Genomic DNA, 17896 nt, shown 5'->3' on the forward strand with positions numbered 1-17896 from the left:
ATTCTGCCTTCTCAAACACTTTTCAGAAGTTGCCACATTTATTGCTATGTGCTCAATGGAAATGAGTCAAACTCTTTCAATCCCAACACCTTATCTAAAGAAAATGACATTACCTGCCTGCATTTCACTCAGTTGTTAGTGATTAAGTAATCATGTCTCTGGTTCTTCAGCTGATTGCATAACTTTGGGGTCCTGTAAACAACTCTTGCTCTATTTGTTCTTTTGAGATTGCCCTCAACTAGATCTTTCACAGCGCAATCACATCTCAGGTCTGATGTCAGGCAGAATGAGTACACTGTGGATCACAAGAAGCTTATAGACTCCACCCTGGAAACAGAGTGAGATGAACCTTGTGGACACACACATGTATACACACTTGTGCACACACTAGCAGTGGTATAAGGAAACACACAGAGTACTCACAGAGCCCTTGGGAGCTTTCTTTTTTTTTTTAAATTGCCAGGAGATCAAGAGGAGAAACAGCCAACCAGGCAAGAAACAAATGAAAAGGGTTTGACATGTAGCAAATAAGGTTTGAGATGGAGTCAGGCTCACAAGACAGTCCAAGAATCAAGGGAGTCATGGGGACGTCTTGCATTGATGTTAATAGGTAAATCTAGTTCGGAATGATCAGTTGAGTTTGCCCTAGAACCATAAAATCATTAAGTTAGAAAAGACCTTTGAGATCATCAAGTCCAATCATGGCCACTATTGGTGGATACTAATGTGATAATACAATGCAAATCCCAGTCTATAATGCTGGGAGGCTTGTAGGAAGACAAGCTAAAGGGAGACAAGCTTGTAGTTTGGAGGGGAAAACTTCACATGTTTGTGATTGTATGACTACAACTATTTCAGATGTTATGGGAGTACCACCTTCTCAGCCCATGTTAATGAGAGGACTAAAACCCAGTGGATCTGCAGGTGATATAACCCTGTCCATCTCCTGACCTTTCTGTCTGATTGCACAGGCTAGCTGGTTTTGGACATGCAGAGAGAATCTTTGCCATGTGATTGCTACTCAGACAGTGTCTCTGTAATTTAGATTATGAAAGGCTTGTGGTGACTTTCAGGTTTTGTCATCAATAGCATGTTTTTGGCGTGGGTGGTGTAGATGTGCCAAGCCCAGTACATTATGATGAGAGCATGAACTATTTCAGGTACTTTGCTTTAACAACTTTGCCATGCTTAATTAAGTCACAGATTCATCCAGTAGGAAGGACAATCTGGAGTGTATCTGTACTGCATGAAGTACACATGGAAGTCTCACCTTATGGGCAAAAAGAGGAGGTAAGGTATCTCTGGAGTACTCCTGGCACTCCTGCCACAAGGGGCACACTCCTCTCAGAGCCTCATGGAAGAGCTAGATGCATATAATGTCTTGCTTTTTCTGGTTGTGTGCTGGCAGCTGGTGTCACGGTGCACACACAGCAAATGCGCAAACGCCCTCCACCTCCTTCTCTGAGGTATGAGTTTGTTGGGATATTCAAATCCTGTAGATTCTTTATCTCCAGGAAATGGCCTAAACAGTGACTGCCATTGGCCCTCTGCAGATTTACAAAGGACTTTTCACCCTCCTGCCCTTCTTCTCCTCACCCTGCCTCTACTAGGCTTTACAATAGCTGTCCAGGCTGTTCCACCTGGTGGTGCTGAGACGATCTTGCTTTGCATATATAAGGAAATCTTAGCTTGTTTTCCTACTCTCTTATCTTCTTCTCCTAATTTCCAGTGCATACTTTAATTTATAGTGATAGAATGTGCTTTATTGGTTGGGCATTGAGGACCAGTCAGATCAGAGAGGAGAACTGTACATCTTTATTTAAGCCAAGGGTAGAAATTCAATGCCATAGTAAACCTGAGCCTGCAAATCACTCTGTTTCTGCTTGAGAGGTAACATATCACAGGACAGGAATGCTAAGCCCACTCCTGTCTTTGAATGGACATCAACTGTGGTGTAGCAAAGTAGAAAAGAGTGGATGACTCGGTTTCCTGCAAGTACAAACTTAATGATGCTACACCATGCAGCCCAGAGAAATGGGAGGTGGTGAAACGCTCCATGCTTGACCCTAATTGGCAGTGTTCAGGATGTTGGTCAATACTCTTCAAACAAAAACAAGCTCCAGTTTGTTCTATAAAATGAGGAATGCAGCACAGAAAACTGGGTCTGTGCCACAGAAAGGCCAGTGATCGTGGTGACTAAGAATTTTATACTGTGTTGAGTAATACTGTTCTGCAAGATGATGCAGGAGAAGGAACAATTTAGCACAGTGTATACTCAGATTTATAGAAAATCAGCTTCATGGAAACTGCCAGCAGAGCGGTACTGACGGGTTTGCATTATGTGAGTACCGCAGAAAGGCAAAACAATGCTGGGAAACAGATTGGTTTTGTTCTCAGCTACTATGCATAGATGAAACTTTTATTAAGACATGCCATCTAGCTCTGACAGCAGCTTGAAAATTACCTCCTAATATTCTGATGACCTGGGACCTGATCCTTTACCCACTGCAAGTTGTAAGTCAGTACATGGTTGATTGGTACAACTAAGCTTTTGGGGCTTAGAAGGTTCAGATTGCCCACGTGCAAACTGAAGACAGAGTTGTTAGGCTCTTTCTTTCCAGTGCAGCTGCATGCATGGAGTGGGGAAATGTGTAATCACTACCAGTTTCTTGGCAGTTGCTCTTGTAAATTAAAAAGATAATTGCCATGTTGAGCCGTGTGGTCCTTGTAGCTCACGTATATAGCTCTCATCCAATTCATGTGGATTTGCCTGGAAGAAGTGAGGGCAGTGTAGATTCACCCTTACACTTCCTCAGAAGTAAAGGGACATGAAATCATGCTTTTACCTTTGCAAGTTGAAAATCTCCCTTCTTCCCCTGCTGACAGCTGTACTGTGTTTCTAGGTGCAGCTGTGCCATCTGCTTGGCTTTACACCTACAGGCTTTTTCTGAAAAGCAGAGGACTGGTGAAGAATCTGTTCTGCAAAAGTCCGGTTAAGAAGACTTTTCATACCAAGATCATATAGACTTGAAAGAGATTGTCTGGTTTTTTGTTTGTTGGTTGGTTTTTTTTAGGTCATTCTGGCCATTTCAATAATGGAATGTGTTTTTAGAAATAAAGTAGGGAATGGTAAAATCTTTTGTTACACAAACTGGGGAAAACCAGACAAACTTCAAGGCAGACCAGCTCTTCCTTAGATACTAACAAGCACGTTCATAAAATCTGTTTTATCATATGGCTGGCTGCATTGATGTTTTCTCTGTTTCATTTTATCCACTAGCACTTTCTGTGCATCTGAATGCCTACAGTGATGTCAATTTTATGATCTTTTTCAACACACATGAACCAACACATTCTGTGCTGTTCTCAATTCTACATTTTAAAGGAAATTACTCCAGAACTCATCTCAGGAAAAGAAAAATGCAAGGCACACAAACCAACTATTGATTTCTAGTTCATCCATTAAGAAAAAAAATAGCACAGTATTGTAAATTTTGCCCTTTTATCACATGCACACGTATATTTACAATACATATTGTGGCTTCTAAGTTATTTGCAAAATCTACTGCAAATGATATCTTTAAAATTCAGAAAGATAGTGTGCTTGGAAAATAATTCCAGATAACTTACGCGTATTTTGTAAAACATTCAAACACAATATATGTACAAATATGAAAGCATATGCTATAGGAAAATACTTATTCTACCTACCTCATTGTAAAATTAATTATGGTTCATTATTTTCAGATGGTGGCATACAGTCTTACAGATTTCCAACAGCACTGTTGTTATTCACTTCAACCATGATAATATCATGTGGCTCCAGTTAATATGAGAGCCTGTAATTAAAAATTACAATGGTAAATGCTATAACTACACAGTAAGAGACTTGTCTTGGAAATCCTAAACAGCTGGCCAGAGTGGATTTAATACAATTTACGCTAATAATTGTTGAAGAGCTTGCATGCATAGGCTGGAACTGCGGTCAAACCTCACTTTCAGGTCTGGAACTTAACTGTCTGTATCTGCTGTGTGACAGCAAACAATCTGTATTTCTTTCTGCACTTTACATCTTATCACACTCTAAGACCATGCATGTAGCAGATGTTATTTTCAGTGCTTAAACTCATTTTTGGGCTTACATGGTATGCAGATTGAAAATGCCCATGGTTGCATTTTATTGTACCATTTTGACAGATAACATAAGGCTTATTTAAGTTCTGCCAGTGCAATCTGACAGGAGGGTCCTAACGAATTTTTGCGTGAATCTGTGACTGAAAAATTGCCATCTCAGAGGTGAATTTTTTACTGACCTCTGGCTCATATCAGTTTCGAATGCACACTTGTAGAAACATGTCTTCAACATACTTTTGAAAATGTGTGAAAATAATCGATGAATACTAATTTTTTTTTTTCACTTTGGCTACTATTCACAGCACTCTGCATAATCTTAAATTTTTAGACGTGTGGAATAACAGAAGGCTTTTAAATTAATAAAAAAAATATCTTCTTTGCACTGGCTGAGGAGAGCAAACAATCTCATTTAGTTTACTCCACTGCGTGCTTATTTTTGATGGCTCATTTTCTGTAACCTATAGATCTCCCTGATCTGATACTTCTTATATTCACGTGAATACCACTGCCAGTAAAATTGAGAGACAAGAAATGAGAAGACCAGTAGGGAGAAGGGAAAGTGTGAAGGGTTGATAGATGTTATTTATGTGAATTAAGCTGTTTGTGCACTGTTATTGACATCCAGATATATATCATCAACCGTGCTAGTCAGACTGACTAGGTTCTGACATGGGTTAACCCTTTATCATCTGAAATTTCTGGAGGCACCTTGGCCTTCAGCATGTTAGAAGGATCATGGATGAATGGAGCTTTATTTTGAGTCAGAGTAATTTTTCAGAGTTAGCATATTGCAGTTTATGGTCTTGAAAGGAAGCAGATTAAAAAGCAAGCAGACCTCGGCCCACTGTAATTGCACTGCTTCTTCAGTTCACATGTTTAGAAGAGACCAACTCACAGCATGAAAGAGTAGCTCAGTCCCGGTTCCCATCAAACCCTTGACCTCTCTGTGAGACTGGAAACATGGATACCAGTTATGGAAGTAATTTAGTGCACAAACAAGTATTTACCAGGAATTAAACTGAGACCACCAAATACATTTCACAGTGGAGACCAAACAGTCATCAGACTGAGGCAATTTTAGGTCACTACCAACTTGGGCCTGATCCAAGAAAGCAACCTCAGATAAAAGTCTCTACATCCCATCATCCAAGTCCCTGAGGCATTCAGTCCCTAAGTTCCTTTTCTGCTATAAACATAATTCCCGCATGAGATAAGAAGTTTCACTGTACATTCAGTAATCCAGGAAAAGATTAGAAACAGAAAGAAAAAAAAAAAGGCTTTTGAAACATTTTGCAGAGACAGAGAAAGTGCAGTGTTCATGTGAAGAAGTGGGAAGAAGCTCCAGCACTCCTCCCTAACCCAAGAGCAGTTTACTGTATGGAGGAAACAGGGATCTATCCTCCAAGAACTCATTGCTGACATAAGGCACTTTCTTACTCCACAATGCTCCCTGTAATACCAGTCTTATCTTAATTTAATAATGATCTTTATGTAGTTGTTCATCTTTAAACACTCCACTTCTGCTTTGTTTCTGTCTTCATTTTTTGTTCCTTCTGTGAATCCAAAACTAAGGACGAACTGTCTCCTCACAGAGACTAGAACCTCTGTAATAATGGGTGAGTACTTTCAAAAGAACACTTTCTGACACATGCTGTCAGAGAGTAGCACAACAATGAAGACTACATGCCTGTCTGTAAGCAACACATACGATGCTGCTAGTAGAAACATACTGAGAATATTTGCTGTATATTTGCATAATGTGTTTCAGATTTCACAGGAAACTGTTTTCTTTTTTTCACCTTTTTGCATTCACAAATGACAACTCCTCCTCTCCACCCTGAATATTTGCTTTGTAGACAAGAAGGCAGTGACCAGGCAACAATACAAAACCTCCTACAAGAATGGGACACAGAACAAATGTGTTTCTGACTAAGAATACGGTGGTGCACTCCTATACATTGTTCAGTACTAGAGTGTAGCCCATTCTATGGATGTAATCAAAAGTGTCAGCAGTCAGAAACATTAAAAAGATTACTTACTTGATTTTGTTCCTCTAGATAGCACACCAGTATTTCATTTTAGCTGTCTTCTCCTTGCTGTTGGAGAAAGTAACAGCAGTGCAACTGTGCAATGGATAGAAAAGCCACTGTTAATCAAATCTACCTACCTACCTACTTTACCACTGAGTCCCAAATTGTCAGGAACTTCATGGCATGGCTCATTCCTTTACATACAGTTATTACGGGTAAGAAGCTGGGTCATCTGGATGAGACTTTAAAGCAAAAGAAGTTTCCTAGTTAGTTTAACTAGTCTAAAGCAGTGAGTATGATAAAGAGATTTAATTATTATGTGTGATAATAGTCAAACCCAGCTCTTCAGTAGTGGTTTTCATTCAGTAAAAGTTAGCGTTTATAAAAGAAATGTGTACATTTGGTGATTTAGAGAGATGAGACAGAAGTCTGAATCTGAACCCAAATATGATCCTTATAAAATAGAAAGAGCTAAAGCTTTGGATTTTTAGTATTCTTTAATGTGGGATTCAAAATCTAGAGTACATTGAGTTGTGCTCATTATTTGAGGTAAATTGGAAGCCTGACTAGTGTGTAAATCCAAAACTGGAGTTGGAATCCAAAGTTCAAAATCAGATCCATTTTTGCTGTTGCACTGAGATAATATGGATAATTTGATTAGGTCATATTCTGTGTTATTTAATCCAGAAGAAGGTACTCAGTGACTAATGGCTGTAAGTGACTTGTTAGTTCATAGTATGAGGTCTGTATTCAGCTCCTCTTCTGGCATCAGACATAGTATTTCACCAACTAGAGAAATGTCCAACATGTGTAAGACTAATGAGGAAACAAGTCATACATGAAGCTAGCTGTTGGCCACAGAGGGGAGGAGAAGTAATTGGCTCTCCCTCAGTAGAATGAGGTCAGACTAGGGGGGAAAAAAAAGAGGAGACTAAGTGGACTTACAGACAACAACATTATAATCTCAGTATTATATTTTGTGATGTTGCAACAGATGATGATCATGTTGATATGACACGTTCTTTCTGAAAGTAAGCAAGCCCTGGAGTGCTCATGTTCTGCCAGACCTATTCTATTCACAGTAGTTACCTCTTAACTTTTTTTCAGAATGAAGTCATAAAATAGACCATCTTGCATAAAACAATTTAGAAACTCTCTTCCTTCCTAGAAAATGCCTCTTGCTGTTCTTGTAACTTGAATAAGTCACTGAAAGCATTTTTTTTAAACAGCACTTCCTTCCATTTGCTTGCTCATTTGTGGTTGAAGTATATTTATTCACTTCGTAGCTCTCATCCTGCCAAGGAGCAGACATGCAACACAGGCCTCTAAAACAAATGACTGAGCTACAAAAGGCAATTTCAGTTATCCCCCTGTAAATCTGGAGGGGAGCCCAGATCCACAAGTTGTTTCATCTCTGGGCTCCTTGTTAGATGACGTCAACGGACAACAAGGCACCTGAATTGGAGTGAGTCCCCTAAATCTCTTGGATCTTACCTCCACTAATAAACACAGACTCACACTAAAATAAATAAGAATAATAAGAATTTCAAAACCTTGATAAAGTGGGCTACAAGATATTTCATCATTGTCAGTATTTTCAGCATAGCATAGAGGGACAAGCAGCCAGGAAGACTGAGCAGGATCTCCATGTATAGTCACAAGGCCAGGGATTTCGCTTTTCGGGGACCAAGAATGATTTTCTGTGGCAAGCGAGTATTCTTCACACAAAAGAGCTTCAAACTTTCAGTTGGCAAAAAAATTTTAATGGAAAATTTCTCACTTGCTAGAACCTACCTTTGATGATACAGAGTTGCAAAAGTTATAGCAGCTCCATTTACAGAGATTAGCATCCCAGTTGTTGGAGTAGCAAAAGGTTTCACAAGCATCTTTGGGGAATGAACTGCCTGTGGCAGTGGTAGTGTTTTCCATCACTTGCCTTACCTTTCCCTAGGGACTTTTAATGGAGGTGCTGAAGGTCATGAACCCAAGTATTTCCCTCCTCCTATAGCTGTTAGATGTACACTGCAATGAGTCAAGCTAAACCCTACAAACATGCACAACAGGTTTTGCCTCTGGGGAATGGCCGATGTCAAGCAATGGCTTGGCCTGAACACACCTGTGGTGACAGAGTTTGTCTGAAGGAGTGTTTTAGTGCCCCATACGTAACACCCTCTGCCCTTTCTATCTGGCGGCATCACTCTTAGATGAACAAAGAGCAGACATATCTCTGTGGCAGGTAGACCTGAAATTACATATGAAAGAGTATAAGACATTTCCACCCTGCACTTCTGAGGAAATCTTGTTTGCTAGGGCCAGTTTTGCCATGTACACAACCCTTGTCCTTCATGGGGTGATGAAGTGCAAGACCCAGCGTCTGGGCAGGGGTCATCACTGCAAGATGATCAAAAGCACCAGTCCTTAACAATTACAAGACCTTTTCTTCAGCAATGCAGGCAGCAGTCTGTCTGTTTTAGGTTGCGTTTTCTGACTTTGCCATTGGCAGGTTTTCTTGTCCTTCCAACACTGCCTGCCACACCAACAGGCAGAGTCACATTGGGCTTGGAAGAGGTGGTTAGCATAGGAAGAACACTGGCCTGAGGAGAGACAAGAACAACATCTGTGTCCTCTGATAAATGCCTAGGATGAAAAGGGAAGGCTGTACTTTTCTGTGCTTGCCTAGGCATGCTGCCAGGAGTATGCAGGTCAGCCCTGATTAAGGGAAAGTTAAATGTATCTGTAGGGTTGGTCCCGGAAACGTGACCCTTCCAGAGCCACTTTTGCAAGAATGAGAAAACATATGGAAATGTGGGTAGGATTTTGTTCCTGACGTGGGGTAAAATGCTAAGTTGATGAGGAGTCTATGAAGAATGCTGTCCTTGCCCATGAAGGAACAGTCTGTACTCTGATTAAAACAATAACAGAAAGACCAGCATTGAGCATGTAGCTGAGGTTTCAGAAGTTACAGCCCCATCACATGCACCTAGCCAGATCCAAATCCCAAAACCTAGCCCCCCCAGCAACACAGAACCTGGCGAAGAGTGACAGGAATGCCCATGCCAGGAATGACCATTAGAATGGTAAAAGGGCCCTATGTGTTTTTCCTTGTCCCCTCGCTTTCATTTTTTTCTCCTTCTTTTCTAACAACTGCTTCCAGCATGGGTAATGCCACCTCTCTGCATACTTCACATCTCTTTCCCTCTTCAGATCATCACCCAGTTTTTGTTCTCACATATTAGAGCTCCTTTTACGAGCTGCTCAGCAAACTGAGCTATTTTAATGGACCAGAACAGGTTTGGTCACTCATAATTACACAACACTTCCCCACTCTGAGTGGTAGCCAAACCTCTGTGCTGTGTTGCTTATCACAGCAAGATTAAAAATAGTTTTATAACAATATGCAAAGTGTTGCTAAATCCTATTCTTCCCACATTAAAAGCAGATGCTCAGACAGACTGAATCCGACTGACCAAATTTACTGAGTTAACTTAGATGTGTAAAAGCTTCACAAATTCTGACTTAAGTCTGAGTTTATGTAGGACAGGCAATATTTTCAGATTTAAGAAAATACTGTTTCAGCATAGACTGAACCTTCTTTTTGGGTTTACAGTGGCCTCAATATCCAGCTCCAATATCAGTGAAATCAGTGGAAAATTGAATGGATAAAGACAAGTTCAGACCTGCTTTAGGGCATCTCTTCCAATCTGAAGAGTATGCATGTGAAGAACCACAATTCATTATAGTAATAGGACTTACTATAAATATCTCTAAAAAAATTAATCTAACAAATTAAGGCTTTAAAAGTGTTAAAAGTCAAAGAAAAGAAAACGTTCCAATCATTCATGAGGTTTTAGATAACCCTTGTTTCCCCCCCTTTCACTGCTGCTCCCTGAAGTCCAAATCAAGAATAAGACTCTTAAAGTCAGGAAGCCAGACAGACTTCCAAAATATGTGATGACGCGAAGGGGCTTGTGAACCGGAAACAGACATTTACTGTGTTCTTTCTCAACCCAATTGGCTCCAAGTATCTGTAGCTGATGTTCTGGGATTTTGGGTTGTAGCCAGAAGACCTAACCTGAGAGACTGGGAGCTCACGAATCATGGAGGTCATGAGTTGCTTCATCTCCACCCACTTCTCTAGTAGGGAACATTTACAACGCTGGCACTTTCACAACAGGAGAGAGAGAAAAAAAAGAGGATGTTTTTAATCCATTAGACTGCTGCTGATTCAGTTATAATAAACATGAGTCTGTTTCCTTGATTATTCTGTAGACAGCAAACATTTGTGTAATGTGTCAGTTAAGTACGTGTGCTGCAAGGATCTCTCATTGAAGTGTGTGTGTCCATAACAAATACATGAAAATGTGCCTTTGTGTGCATTTTTTCATGCCTGGATGAGTGAGAAAGAGAGCAGGAACTCAATTCCTAAGACCCTTAGTCATACTCTGATCTTTATTTCTGAGGGTGATCAAAGTACCAGCTTTTGAGTAGATGATTTCTCTCTGCTAGGCTGAAGACATTAAGGTCAGAAGATAGTGCGTTTCCCAACAGCCTCTGAGGAATGAACACTATAAAAGTTCGCGATGTTTGCAGACAGTGAGAGGGGAGTCAGTTGCTGCTTTTGCTGCTGCTTTTGCTGTGCCTCTTGCTGTGTTACAGACATCTTGACTGGCCTCACTGATTTGATGATGAGTGTTTTTTGGCCTGCAAAATGCAAACACATTGTAAGACTGTTTGTACACTAGCTAAACTTTTGCAGACAGTTTACATGCTAGAATGTGTTCTTTGCACACATTGATCTGTATTACCAACGTGTAACTTCCCCTCTCAAAGCAGAGGTTCTTTTGCTTTTATTTCACTTTAATGTTGTGAAACACATTAATGCTGCCTAACTTTTGATCATATGAGTAGCATGAGGTCATTTACATGACAGCTAGGCTATTTTACAGTTTGTTGAAAAACTACAACTGTGTTAAGAAACAAAATAGAGGGGACAATTGTACAGAAAGGTCAACATTTCATTCTGAAAGAGGTCTTACATTTCAGTATTAACCTCATGTTGTTTTGGGAAAAACTAAATAAGGCCAACACTAAATGCTTTATTTCGAATAAAACATTTCAGATCAAAGAAAAAATATTCTATGTTTTCCATTTTTCTCACCCTCCCCAAAATTCCATCACTCATTTTTTCCAGCTCAGTCATGGCCTGAAACATTTATCATTTACACAACTGTATCTCATTGACTCACAGGACAGGAAACACTTGGGCACTTTGCTGAATTTTGACTTAAATTTGTCAATGTTATTTTTATATATATATCCAGACAATACATAGAAGAATATAACATTTGAAAGTTCAAACTAAAATACATGTGGTAGCCAATACTGTATCATTGCAGTGTATTGACATGAAATTAGGAGCGAACAGACACAAAGAGAAAGACAAAGAAAAAACAGCTGCTAATTTTTCTTGCTACTTTTGTTGAGAAGTTTTTTTACCTCCTCTATTCTTTAATAAAATCTGATCCACCCTTAGAGTGATGATCTGTGTCTCGGACTTCAGGCTACACCACAGCTCCAGGACTAAAGAGCTAGATTATTTCTAACTCAAGGCTTTTAATATTATATCTGACTGTCTTTGTTTAACCCATTGCCACTCTGTGTTTTGCCTCAGTTCTTTGAGTCAGGTAAAGTAGGAATCCAGATTCACAGATTTAATACCAACCTATCTGTGTTTTGACATTTTCTGAAACTACCACACCCACTATAAAAAAAAATTATTAAAACACAAAGAGCAAAAATTTAACTATGCTGAAGTTGATGGTTAAACTCTCACAGACTTTGGTGGAGCCTGAACTTTGTTTAAAATATTTATGTCCTGGCAATCAACCAAAATGTCTTCCCAGTATCTTGAGAAGCCATGTCCTCCTCTATCTCAGTTTATCTTTCTATCAATGTTTTGCCCAATAATGCATCTCAGCCAGACATAGCGTGAGACTTCTGTTATGTTTCTCACTCCTGTCACTCAACCACTAGTGACAGCAGTTTCTATTGCCTCCTCCCACAAACAATTTCTGCCTTCCTTCCCCGCATGACATTTTCTGTGCCAGAAAAGGACACATCAGATCCAGTGTCCTCTTTAAAATCTCTCCACAATACTGCTTTTTTTTTGGTCTGCTGTCTCTTGAAATGAATTTTATGCCCTCACTTAGAATATTACTCATAAACTTTAATTACTGAAATGTCTTCATGAATAAACAAAAAAGAATGAGTTAAAAATGTAGTAGGAAAGTTTCAGGTGAGACGCTAGGGAAAAATAGTAATCCAGAAAATGTTGACATATCTCAAAAATATTTGGGAGGCATTTTCTACTTACAGATGTCATTGACTTTGCTGAGAGAGCTCTGGGCTAAGCTTTATGTTTCAAGATGAGCCTCAGTCACACCAAAAATAAAAATGAGGGGGCATGTGTGAATCCTGAAGAGGGGACAACATTGTCCTACCTGTGCCAACTAACAGAGCCCCACAGGAGGTGATGTGCTGTGTGCCCTGAAGGTGTGCAGGAATGTCATGGTGTGTCATGCTGCCATTATGATCCTGGGACCACAGGGGGCTTCCAGCCCCGGGGGCTTCCAGGGGCACACACCCAGGCAACCTTTCAATATATTTCCTAGACATTTTTTAGGATTGGCACAGAAGGTTTGCATGTGTTTCACTGAAGGTGTATGAGTTTGGAAGACCAGGCATCAGCTGAGATCAGAATTTCCGTACAGCCCTACAGTCCTGTGACTTTTTGTAACTTACACATTGTCTGTCTGCAGCCAGCTGGACAAAAGTTCTGACTCCTTGGCACCTATGGTACATTTTTCCAGTAAGCTCTAATAAAATATTTCCTATTATCCCATTTCATTGGAAGGAGGAGAGTTCCCACAGAAAGTGTGCAAACTTGGCAAAACACAGTAAATCCAATGTTATCCCAGTACAGCAAGCATGAAATAAATGTTTCTTATCTTGTAATAATCAAGGGGCTCTTCAGATGACTTTGACACTTCTTTTAGGTACTGTGGGATAATATGTAAGGTGCCAGACTGCCACGCTTACCCTTAGTTCTCCTCTGAACTAGAAATAAGGATAAAAACTTCAACAACACTGTCCTTTAGACATAGCTTTGCAATATGCTACATGTCTAGACTGCTGTAAAATTAGGAGGATTTTGTTTGAATAACTTGTTTATATGATTCCCATAATAAATAGCTTGAGTCTTTCTAGTTGTATTAAAAACACATTGGAGCAAATTCTATGCCTCATTACACCACTGCAAGTCTACCAGCAGCTATCAGGAGTTTCTGCTAGAGAACAGAATTTTTTTTGCCGTGTTTGCAGCCATTGCACTGGTAAGAAGCATGACACCACCATGCTGTATGTATTGGAGCATTAAGGGATATAAAGCTGGAGGAAGCCAAAGGCTTTTGAACCGAGAGAATTAAATCAGCTTTTGACTTTATATTGTCCCATACTTCATCTGCAATAAAGACGATGCACAGGATATGCAGAATATTAAAAGGTTCAGCAACCAGTGCCTAGCCCAAAGAACTAAAAGAAGTGTCATTCCCCCAAACTGATGTGTTTGAGACTTCAACCTAAGGAGAAGCAGGCCTTGCAGAAGACCTGTGTCATCATGAAGAAGGTGGATGATTCATTGGAGAAAATCTGGTCCTTGGCTGGGACAGTGGTTGGAGGTCCCAGTTACGAAAGTCACAGGCCAAGAAGACACAGCCAAGAACACACAGAGTCGGTGGCTGAGTGTGAAGGAGCTGAAAGACTATTCAGGCTCACTGCCCTAGCCTTGTTTAAGCAGACAGACAACTTCTACTTTAATATTTATTTCCATATGGTGGAATATTCACTGAAACTGGCTACTCATAGCTATGGGATTTCTATGCCCCTGTGTATTCATGCCAGGCCTTGTGCACTCTGAGACAGCTTCTGCCATACACAGGGGGATGGTGAGAAGAATTTAACTCTAAATCACTACTTTTCACAGGCTGAGGCCAAAATCACAATTTTTTTCTTTTCCTATGCCATGATCAAGTTCATTTGGGATAGCTGACTCCAATAGTTGAGACTGTCATGAGCTGACAGGTTTCTGCACCATGAGGCTCATCCCCAGGGCTCCAGTGGGGGTGTTGAGGAGCTGATGGAGGTATTGCCTTCGAATAGCAAGTTTTGCCCTATATCACCCAAGCAGTTGTGGCTGTGGGTTTCCAGCACCTGCTGTCACCCCAGCTTTGCTCTCAGCTACAGAGAATGAGGAGATAAACAAGGCTGAGGAAGACACGTAGTTTGAGAGTTTGAGAAGCTGCTTCAAATAGGAACTTCACATGAGCTTTAAAAACACAGCTTGCTGAAAGTGACAAAGGTGCATCCTGGGTTGAGGAAAGAAACCTCAGTTAGTGGCCAAACATTGTGTTCCAGTTGCAAGATGACGAACCATCACTGCAGAAGGCCAGGGTGACAGAGGCCACCTTCCAGGAAACCTGCAGGAAGCACATCATCAAGCTGCAAAGGCAATGCAGAAGAGGCAATACAGTAATACAAAAACTCTCTTATCTCTTCAAAGTCATTTAGCAATCACTACCCTGCCTTCTGATAACCGGGTCAGCTTGGGTAGGTCACCTGTGGAGCCCCTAGGGTGAAAGCATACCAGGGGATATCTCCCCTTTGCATACAGTGTCTGTTTTCTGCTTTGGTAGAAACACTAACATTATGACCAGTTGGTCTGTAAATGTGACACTAAGACCCTTGGGAATTCCTATCTCTTTTCCTCTGATGAAAAAAAGGCCAATATATGGCTGACAACAATGCATCAGTAAAGGCTTCTTCTTGGTCCTCTTCAGTCAGTGGAAACACTTGCAGAAATGACGGTCATGAGGGCACTGTCTTCAACACGGAATGGTGCAGGCACTTGGTAAGTGCCCAGTGCTGCCCGTGAGCTGACTTGAACCCAACACCTTGGGTGTGTGTCCAGGTGGTGAAGTGACTATGCTGTTGCCTCTAAGGAATGCTGGCATACCTGGCCATATGCCAAACTGAGCATGAGAGTGCCCATCTACATGGCTTCAGTCAGGTTTCTCTCTCAGCAAGGAGCTGGTAACTAACCCTTAAGTGTTTACAGGGAACAAGTTTCCTAAATGGTCCTCTTTAGTCAGTCATTGAAGTTGGGATCTGACAGAAGAAGCTGCTGTTGGTCTGTTTGCCATCACCCAACTCAGGCATTTCAGGGGAGGTTAGATGTTTAGGTGAGTCACTTTCACTTTAACTGCTTAACTTTACCTTGAAGAAGCTAGAGGTATTTATAGCTGATATGTCAAATTGAATGGATGGCTGTCTAGGTGGTATGGAGGAGTGTGCTCAGTCATAGGACTAGTGTCCTGCTCCACTCTATTAACCATGCTCCTATAAAGGCACCCATCTTTGGCTTTGCGTGTGAGAGTATGAGTCAGAAGGCTGATATGAGCTGGAGAATTAAAAAAAGTCTGCCTTTGCAGGTACACCATTGTAATCTCAGTACAACCACAGAGTGCTAAACAGCACAGCTTTTAGCATAGATGTCCATTTGGAGCCAGGTAGGATGCCTCAAATATTCTAAGCATTGGATCTACAGCAAGTTTTTTTCCATATGAAGCGTGCTCTAGAGTTTCAGTGAAGATATTAAGAAAATGGGAAGGGATGAAATTTTATACTGAAAGAGAAGATAGTCTTAATGATAGTAAAGCCTGGAGGAATCCAGTTTGTAACAGTGGCCCCTAATATTTTTTGTATCCACATCTGGATACTTCAGGGCATCTTCACTCTGCCGAATTTTGCATAGTTAATTTAGTCACCAACATGACAATTCTACTCCTTCAGACTGCCTTCACCATTAACAGAGAGACAGACAGGTTCTAGAACAGTTTAGAGCATGAGTTTACCTTGGGTACTTCTGAATTTCTTTGTGGTACCTCCAAGCTCTAGATGAAGCCTTTAGGCTCATGAATGAGGGATTTGAAACAGTGTCTAAATTTACATGCTGCAAATAATCCCCTCTAGGCCCATTTCAAACCCATTTAATAGATTTCACTGGAGTTACTCTGTATTACATCACTGTTTGCAATATTAGAATTTGACATAGTTCTCATTTTCACTCTGGCACCTCTTGGTGTTCATCAGGAGACTGCTGGTGGGTTTGGGTTTTGGTTTAGTGTTGGTGCACTCATTTGCTATTTTTCAGTTTGAATGGATGTGAGCATTGGCTTATCTGAGATATCTGAGAAGCTTCTCTGTCAGCGGGGGCAGCCTCGGCAGGCTCTGTATTTTACTCTTGCTTCCCATCCTCATGCTTCAATGTAGCACCAAGCTAATTATATGAATTCATTGTATCACATTTACTGAGACAACTACACAGCAATTACACTAATCCTGAAATCTCCTCAGCGCCATAAATATGTTCAAAGTGCATTTATGCTGCGCTACATGGCTATATTTACCTTGTCTGCTTAATTCTCCCAATCCACCCACAGAAGCAACAGACACACTAGGGGAAGGAGGGAAATTTAAGAACAACTGAAGTCAGATGTGGCTTCGTGCGCACACGCTCTGCTGCAAGCTCAACCAAGCCGACAGGCTTGGATCAAAATCACATTTGCCCCGTGGTAATTAGGGCCTATGAAAGACCAAGGCCATGTTGTAGGTTAGGAAAGCTTGGCTCTGTATGTGGTGAACTGGCAGCCCCAGGGGGGTTTACTCTATCACAGGAATGTCCTTCTGCCAGATAGTTGGTCTATGTGAAGGCAAGGCTGGTTTGTTCCTGGTCATGCACCATCAGCTCTGATAGCTGGGAGTGGGTGACTGGAGAGGCTCGGAGTTCAACCAGCAACCACCAACTCACAGCTTGAATCCTCAGCTAAAGGAGGAAAGATGAGTACTGCCACACTCTGGATGCCCATTTGACTCTCCTGGCTGTGGGAGAGGCAATCATAAAATCATAGGAACTAGATAGGTGAGTGCCCCCAGATTTTCTGTAGCTCCATACTGGTATCTTCCCAGGCATTATTAATAAAAAATACATGGAGGCATCCAGAAGTTCTGTACTCCTTCTGTCCTCCTCCTCATGACATATTCATGCAAAATCTCCCTAAAATGAGTGGATGCAGAGAGAAATGGCCTGTCTGGAGCAGATTAAAACAGTCAGAAGCAAGCAATAACTGCTAATGCACATTCACCTAGCCTTAGAGACCCAACTGGGTACTCACAACTCCTTCTCCATGAGAAGCAACACTTTAAGTGTCAGTTTAAACTGCATTTAGCCTCAAACACTGATCACAGAAACAATCAATAGTTGTATTGTCACACCTATTTCAAATAAAGATCTTGAACACAGACTGAGGTGAATTTTGTGAATATATTAGAATGTGGACCAGTATTCATCTTAATGGAGCTGACTTAAACTTAGAAAAACTAGAAAAACTGCAGTTTTCTTTAAAGAATTCAGTGGTTAAATACAGATGTCAGAACTTATAGGGTTGATTTTCTGGTAGGCTTTCGCAATACCATGTGAATTGGTCCTGGAAAAAACATCCTGTTTTTCCTGAAATAATTCTTAGTTTGTAATGCTGTGTACACCAAGTAATCAGCAAGTTTTATGGTAAGCTTGAAAACCCATAATAGTGCAGGAAGTCTGTTCCTTTGTGGACAGT

General features: G+C 40.8%; 1 long non-coding RNA gene across 1 annotated transcript; it reads left to right on the top strand.

Moving 5' to 3' along the window:
- The first annotated feature begins 334 nt into the window (after positions 1-334).
- Positions 335-3340, top strand: LOC135410597 (uncharacterized). Its single transcript, XR_010428767.1, has 3 exons — positions 335-610; positions 1198-1290; positions 2904-3340. It is a non-coding gene; the product is annotated as an uncharacterized LOC135410597 (long non-coding RNA).
- Positions 3341-17896: the final 14556 nt, after the last annotated feature.

Source organism: Pseudopipra pipra, chromosome 3 (assembly GCF_036250125.1).
Source record: "Pseudopipra pipra isolate bDixPip1 chromosome 3, bDixPip1.hap1, whole genome shotgun sequence".
Classification (NCBI taxonomy): Eukaryota; Metazoa; Chordata; class Aves; order Passeriformes; family Pipridae; genus Pseudopipra; species Pseudopipra pipra.